Source organism: Theropithecus gelada, chromosome 19 (genome assembly GCF_003255815.1).
Source record: "Theropithecus gelada isolate Dixy chromosome 19, Tgel_1.0, whole genome shotgun sequence".
Taxonomy (NCBI): Eukaryota; Metazoa; Chordata; class Mammalia; order Primates; family Cercopithecidae; genus Theropithecus; species Theropithecus gelada.
Window position 1 is genome coordinate 4,550,961 of NC_037687.1, and position 8,493 is coordinate 4,559,453.

Here is an 8,493-nt window from a genome sequence, read left to right on the forward strand (position 1 = left end):
GCCTCAGCTTCCCGAGTAGCTGAGATTACAGGCACTTACCACCATGTTTGGCTAATTTTGGTATTTTTGGTAGAGACAGTGTTTCACCATGTTGACCAGGCTGGTCTCTATCTCCTGATCTCAGGTGATCCACCCATCTCGGCCTCCCAACATGCTGGGATTACAGGCATGAGCCACTGTGCCTGGCCTATTTTTTTTTAATTAATTTTTTTTTTCGAGATGGAGTCTGGCTCTGTCACTCAGGCTGGAGTGCAATGGTGCAATCTCGCTTCACTGCAGCCTCCGCCTCCCAGTTTCAAGGGATTCTTCTGCCTCAGCTTCCCTATTAGCTGGGACTACAGGCGCCCACCACCATGCCCAGCTAATCTTTGTATTTTTAGTAGAGATGGGGTTTCACCATGCTGCTCAGGCTGGTCTCAAACTCCTGACCTCAAGTGATCCTCCCACCTCATCCTCTCAAAGTGCTGGGATTACAGGCCTGAGCCACGACTCCCAAATGAAGTGTATGTAATTTTTTTTTTTTTTTTTTTGAGACGGAGTCTTGCTCTGTCGCCCAGGCTGGAGTGCTGTGGCGTGATCTCGGCTCACTGCAAGCTCCGCCTCCTGGGTTCACACCATTCTCCTACCTCAGCCTCCTGAGTAGCTGCGACTACAGGCGTCCACCACCAAGCCTGGCTAATTTTTTTTTGTATTTTTTTTTAATAGAGATGGGATTTCACCATGTTAGCCAGGATGGTCTCGATCTCCTGACCTTGCGATCTGGCCCCCTCGGCCTCCCAAAATGCTGGGATTACAGGCGTGAGCCACCGCGCCCGGCGTGTTTTTTGTTTTTGTTTTTTTTTTTGAGACAGTCTCGCTCTGTTGCCCAGGCTGGCGTGCAGTGGCACGATCTCGGCTCACTACAACCTCTGCCTTCCGGGTTCAAGCAATTCTCCCGCCTCAGCCTCCCGAGTAGCTGGGACTACAGGTGTGTGCCATCACGCCCGGCTAATTTTTTGTATGTTTAGTACAGATGGGGTTTCACCGTGTTAGCCAGGATGGTCTCAATCTCCTAACCTCGTGATCCACCCGCCTCGGCCTCCCAGAGTGCTGGGAGTACAGTCCTGAGCCACCGGTCCCAACCGAGGTGTATGTAAGTTTTGAATTTATTTTTGCAAGCAGGCACTACTCAACATAGTACAATATGTGCTCGTTCCCATCTGCCTCCTGCTCTGGAATGTCAACTCCAGGAGGGCAGATTTCTGTCTGTTTTGAACACCACACTGTCCCCTGTACCTCAAATACTGTTTGGCACACAGTAGGCATTCGATAAATGTTTTCTTTTATTCCGCAAACAACTATGAAGCACCCACTGTGTTGTTCTCACACAGAAATGGAGTTTTTCATGCTCTGAGGACTTGGGGCAAAGAGGGAGAAGGACAAGGAGGAGCCACGGTGACTGCAACTTCCGTTTTTTTTTCTGCAGCCTCGGGTGCCAGCAATAATAACACAGGACCTCTAGGCAGAGGAAGAGAAGAGGCGCTGAGGGAGGCGGGGCTTCTGGAGGGGACACAGCCCCTGGGGATCAGGCCGGGGAGGCGGGAGTCCAGCTGGAGTCCCTGGAGTCCCCAGCAGAGAGGCTGGCTGGCTGGCTGGCTGCCCTGGCCTGCCCGCTTTTTCTGGGGTGGATGGGAAGGGCTGACACCACCAGAGGAAGGCAGGGTGGAGGTGGGGAGGGCGTCTGCACCTGGACCCAGGAGGAGGTGGGGGAAAGAAGTAGAGGCTGGGAGGGGGAGACACAGGAGGTGAGGAGAGAGAGAACCAAAGGGAGATAGAAAGAGACCCGCACAGAGAAGCTGAACTGGGGTCAGACAGATAAAAGACAGAGAGACTCACACAGAGGGTGACAAAGATAGAAACACAGAGAGATGGACAGGGGCAGTCAGAGATAAAGGGAGACTCAGAGAGACAGAGGAGACCCACAGAGATACAGACAGAGATACAGACTTAGAGAGATAGAAAGACAGAGACCTAGAGAGACAGAGAACAAGAGAAAAGAGACAGAGATAGAAAGAGATAGTCAGAGATAGAAAGAGATAGTCAGAGATAAAAGGAGACTCAAAAGACGGAGAACCAGAGAGAGAGAGGCAGAGAGAGAGAATTAGCCGTGCGTGGTGGCGGGTGCCTGTAGTATCAGCTACTCGGGGGGCTGAGGCATGGGGATCCCTTGAACCCCGGAGGCAGAGGTTGCAGTGAGCTGAGACTGCACCACTGCCTTCCCGCCTGGGAGACAGAGGGGAGACTCTGTCTCAAAGAAAAAAAAAAAAGAGAGAGAGAGAGAGAGACAAAGAGACTTAGAGAGACAGAGAGGGAAAGAAAAACAGAGAAAAAGGTAGATTCAGGACAGGCGCGGTGGCTCACACCTGTAATCCCAGCACTCTGGGAGGCCGAGGTGGGCGGATCACGAGGTCAGAATATGGAGACCATCCTGGCTAACACGGTGAAACCCTGTCTCTATTAAAAGTACAGAAAATTAGCCGGGCGTGCTGGCGGGCGCCTGTAGTCCCAGCTACTTGGGAGGCTGAGGCAGGAGAATGGTGTAAAACCCAGGAGGCGGGGCTTGCAGTGAGCCGAGATCACGCCACTGCACTCCAGCCTGGGTGACAAGGCAAGACTCTGTCTCAAAAAAAAAAAAAAAAGGTAGATTCAAAGAGACAGAAAGAAAACAAGAAAAAAGAGACCAACAGAGATCAAAAGAGGCAGTCAGAGATAAAAAGACTCAGAGAGACCTAAAGACAGAGAAAGACAGAGACAGAGATCTAGAAAGAGACTCAGGAAGAGATAGAGAGATAGAGACAGGCGAGAGGCCCCTAGCCCATCCCCCTCCCCAGTTTTCCTCTCTGGGGCACCCCTGGAGTCTGGGGCTCCAACCCAGTCCCGGTCCCCACCCCTCCCCCGCGCTGGTACTTCAGACCCCCTCCATGAACCGCTGAGTGCCCCCGGTCCCTAACTCAGGGTCTTCCCAGCTCAGAGATCCGGGGCTCAGCCCTGAGACCTTCTGGGATTCAGGATCCGAATGCCCAGTGGAGCCAGAGTTTGATCGCACAGGCAGGGACACCGTTAATCCTGGAAAGGGGGTGCCTCCTCCACCCAGGCCTGAGCTGAGAGTGAGGAGGCTGTCTATATGAAGCCCCCACTTCACACTTCCCACAGGAGAGATTCACCCTATTTCACAGGGGAGGAAACTGAGGCTTGGAGAAAGATGGGATTGTGGAGAGGAGCACGTTTGTTCATCCAGAACACATCACTGAGATGGACGCAGCGGCTCATGCCTGTAATCCCAGCACTTTGGGAGCCCAAGGCGGGCAGATCACCTGAGGTCAGGAGTTCGAGACCAGCCTGACCAACATGGTGAAACCCCGTCTCTACTAAAAATACAAAAATTACCTGTGATCCCAGAGCTTTGGGAGGCCGAGGTGGGTGGATCATGAGGTCAGGAGATCGAGACCATCCTGGCTAATACGGTGAAACCCCGTCTCTACTAAAAATGCAAAAAATTAGCCAGGCGTGGTGGCGGGCGCCTGTAGTCCCAGCTGCTTGGGAGGCTGAGGCAGGAGAATGGTGTGAACCTGGGAGGCAGAGCTTGCGGTGAGCCAAGATCGCGCCACTGCACTCCAGCCTGGGCAACTCAGCGAGACTCCGTCTCAAAAAAAAAAAAAAAAAAATTAGCTGGGCATGGTGGCGGGTGCCTGTAATTCCAGCTACTCAGGAGGCTGAGGCAGGAGAATCGCTTAAACCTGGGAGGTGGAGGTTGCAGTGAGCCGAGATCACATCACTGCATTCCAGCCTGGGTGACAGAGCAAGACTCTGCCTCAAAAAAAAAAAAAAAAAAAACAAAAAAAAAAAATGAAAAAAATAGGAGAGGGAAAGAAAGAAAGAATTCTTGGTATCATACATATAACTGACTCATAAATATTTCAAAGTTTCAATTTGAGCTGAGATCACGTCATTACACTCCAGCCTGGGCAACAGAGTGAGACTCTGTCTCAAAAAAAAAAAAGCCAGGCGCTGTGTCTCATGCCTGTAATCCCAGCATTTTGGGAGGCTGAGGCGGGTGGATCACGAGGTCAGGAGTTCAAGACCAGCCTGGCCAAGATGGTGAAACCCTATCTCTACTAAAAGTACAAAACTTACAGCACTCCTGTAATCCCAGCTACTTGGGAGGCTGAGGCAGGAGAATCACTTGAACCTGGGGGGTGGAGGTTGCAGTGAGCCAAGATCATGCCACTGCACTCCAGCCTGTCTCAAAAAAAAAAAAAAGCTTAAAATTAACAAAATTTTTTTTTTTTTTTTTTTTTTTGAGATGGAGTCTTGCTCTGTTGTCCGGGCTAGAGTGCAGTGGTGCAATCTCGGCTCACTGCAAGCTCCGCCTCCCAGGTCCACGCCATTCTGCCTCAGCCTCCTGAGTAGCTGGGACTACAGGCACGTGCCACCATGCCTGACTAATTTTTTGTGTTTTTAGTAGAAACGGGGTTTCACCATGTTAGTCAGGATGGTCTCGATCTCCTGACCTCGTGATCCACCTGCCTTCACCTCCCAAAGTGCTGGGATTACAGGTGTGAGCCACCGCGTCTGGCTAACAATAATTTTATAATATCAGCAAATATCTCATCAGTGTCAAATTTCTAATTATATCAAAAGTGTCTTTTTGTTTTTACAGTTTGGAGCATGATCCAAATATAGTTCACACATGTATTTGGTTGATATGTCTTAATGTCTCTTTTAGCCTACAGGTTCCTATCCATCTCTTTCTCTTCTTTTTTTCTTGTAATTTATTTGCTCATGATCCATTATTTTATTTTAAGTGTATTCAAAAGAACATACACATGGATTTTGTTTGTTCTTTGTTGTTTCTACGTATCCAACGCAACAGTCTATGTCTTTTAAGTGGTCAGTTTAATTCATTTATATTTATTGTGTTTGCCAATGTATTTGGCTTTATTTTCATCACTTTCTTTGATTGTGTTTTATAGTTAACATGAGTTTTTTCTGCTGCTCCCTTTTTACCTTCTCTTCAACCTCCTGCAGAATTTGTCAGATTTTCTTTGTTCCTTCCCTTTTTTTTTTTTTTTTTTTTTTTTTGAGGCAGAGTTTCACTCTTTTTGCCCAGGCTAGAGTGCAATGGCGTGATCTTGGCTCATTGCAACCTCCACTTCCTGGATTCAAGTGATTTTCCTGTCTCAGCCTCCTGAGTAGCTGGGATTACAGGCATGCACCACCAAACCCGGTCAATTTTATATTTTTCATAGAGATGGGGTTTCACCATGTTGGCCAGGCTGGTCTGGAACTCCTGACTTCAGGTGATCCACCCACCTTGACCTCCCAAAGTGCTGGGATTACAGGTGTGAGCCACCGTGCCCAGCTGAATTTGATTTTGTTTGTTTCTTTTTTTTTTTTTTTTTTTTTAAGACGGAGTCTGGCTCTGTCGCCCAGGCTGGAGTGCAGTGGCCGGATCTCAGCTCACTGCAAGCTCCGCCTCCTGGGTTTACGCCATTCTCCTGCCTCAGCCTCCCGAGTAGCTGGGACTACAGGAACTCGCCATCTCGCCCGGCTGGTTTTTTGTATTTTTTAGTAGAGACGGGGTTTCACCGTGTTAGCCAGGATGGTCTCGATCTCCTGACCTCGTGATCTGCCCGTCTCGGCCTCCCAAAGTGCTGGGATTACAGGCTTGAGCCACCGCGCCCGGCCTTTTTTTTTTTTTTTTTTTGAGACGAAGTCTCACTCTTGTCCCCCAGGCTGGGGTGCAATGGCGCCATCTCAGCTCACTGCAACCTCCGCCTCCCAGGTTCAAGTGATTCTTCTGCCTCAGCCTCCTGGGTAGCTGGGATTACAGGCATGCAGCACCACTCCTGGCTAATTTGGTTTTTTTTTTTCTTTTGAGATGGAGTCTCGCTCTGTCGCCCAGGCTGGAGTGCAGTGGCATGATCTCGGCTTACTGCAAGCTCCGCCTCATGGGTTCATGCCATTCTCCTGCCTCAGCCTCTGAAGTAGCTGGGACTACAGGCACCTGCCACCACACCCAACTAATTTTTTTGTGTTTTTTAGTAGAGATGGGGTCTCACCGTGTTAGCCAGGATGGTCTCGATCTCTTGACCTCGTGGTCTGCCTGCCTTGGCCTCCCAAAGTGCTGAGATTACAGGCGTAAGCGACTGCGCCCGGCCTAATTTTGTACTTTTAGTAGAGTCAGGGTTTCACCATGTTGGTCAGGCTGGTCTCAAACTCCTGACGTCAGGTGATCTGCCTGCCTCGGCCTCCCAAAATGCTGGGATTACAGGCGTGAGCCACCGTGCCCACCCCAAGTCCAGCTAATTTTATATTTTTAATAGAGATAGAGTTTTACCATGTTGGCCAGGCTGGTCTCGAACTCCTGACCTCAGGTGATCCATCTGCCTCAACCCAAAGCGTTGGGATTACAGGCATGAGCCACCGAGCCTGGCCTTCTTTGTTCCTTTCTTATTCCCCCTCATGATTTGGAAATTATTCATTCCATTTCTGCCTTTGAGTAGTCACCCTTACACTCTTACCATGTATACTTAGCTAACTACAACTGGAAGTTAATCAACATCTCTTTGTTCCACTGAATGAGACAAGGACTTCAGATGTGTGCATACTGGAGCCTTCCTCCACTCTGCATGTCACTCTTATCCCACATTTGAGTTCTGCCTTGGCACACCTAAGGATGAAGATGAGGACAGGGGGTAGTGTGTGCCCCTGTGGGTCACCATTCTCCCGGACAAATGGCAGATGTGGATTTGGATTCTAGAGACCCTAACTCTCTGTGTGAGTTCAGGCAGGTTCTGCATTGGGCCTCAGTTTCCCCATTTGTAGGACAGCACTGAGTCTCTCTAGGGCTAATATCTGAAGACTGTGAGCTCCCACCCTCTCCCTTGTTCCCACCACTCAGGATGACCAGAGTGCAGAGGCCTCCGGTTACACTGCAGGTAATGAGGGGCCTCTGTCGCTAGGCCCACCGCAAAATGAGCTTGCGGGAGAACGCGACAGCTAATGTCATTATTTACTTCACTGAGCTAAATAATCTAGGGAATTGCTCATCAGGGCCTGATAATTTGATTGGATTTCATGCACAATTAGGCCTTCAGAGCTGAGGCGTTAGTCGGCGAGTTCAGGGAAGACACCAGTCTCCCTGCCGGAGAGGCTCCAGGGTGAGGGGACAGTGACAGGGGTCCCCAGTCCCAGGAAAGGGTCAGGTGTGCAGGCCAGAGGGAGGCCTGAATGGACCAAAGTCAGGGGATCCAGCCTCGGCAGGAGCTGGAGACCCACCCGTCATAGTCAACTTGACATTGCTTACTTATGAGTTGGTCGATATTAGGAGAATTATTATTATTATTATTTGAGATGGAGTTTTGCTCTTTTGCCCAAGCTGGAGTGCAGTGGCCTGATCTCGGCTTACTGCAACCTCCGCTTCCGGAATCAAGTGATTCTCCTGCCTCAGCCTCCCGAGTCGCTGGGATTACAGGCACCCACCACCGCGCCCGGCCAGGAGAATTATATCATGGGAGGACCAAACCATAGTGAACACAGTTAGTGTTTGGTCTGTTTTGCTTGAGATGTTTATTTTTCTTCTTACACGAAAGAATTCAAGATGACCCCTTTAAAATCTAAGTCAGGAGGCCGGGCGCGGTGACTCAAGCCTGTAATCCCAGCACTTTGGGAGGCTAAGACGGGCGGATCACGAGGTCAGCAGATCAAGACCATCCTGGCTAACACGGTGAAACCCCGTCTCTACTAAAAAAAAAATACAAAAAACTAGCCGGGCGAGGTGGCGGGCGCCTGTAGTCCCAGCTACTCGGGAGGCTGAGGCAGGAGAATGGCGTGAACCTGGGAGGCGGAGCTTGCAGTGAGCTGAGATCCGGCCACTGCACTCCAGCCTGGGCAACAGAGCGAGACTCCATCTCAAAAAAAAATAAAATAAAATAAAAAATAAAATAAAATCTAAGTCAGGGCCGGGTGCGGTGGCTCATGTCTGTAATCCTGACACTTTGGGAGGCCGAGGAGGGTGAATCACCTGAGCCCAGGAGTTCCAGAACCAGCCTGGCCAACATAGCGGAACCCCGTCTCTACTAAAAATACAAAAATTAGCCAGGCGAGGTGGCAGGCACTTGTAACCCCAGCTACTCTGGAGGCTGAGGCAGCAGAATCGCTTGAACCTGGGAGGCAATGGTGGCCATGAGCCAAGATCATGCTGCACTCCAGCCTGGGCAACAGAGCGAGACTCTGTTTCAAAAAGAAGAAGAAAAAAATCTAAGTCAGATCTGTCCTTCTTCTGCCTGCAGCCCTCTGTGGCTCCTACCTCCCTCTGTGTCAAAGCTCAAGCCCTCCCAGAGGCCCACCAGGCCCTTCACAACCTTCCCCACCCACTTCCTGCCCTCCCCTCCTCCCTGTCTTTGCTTCGTTCACTCTGCTCCAGCCAGATGGGCCTCGGCACTGTCCCTC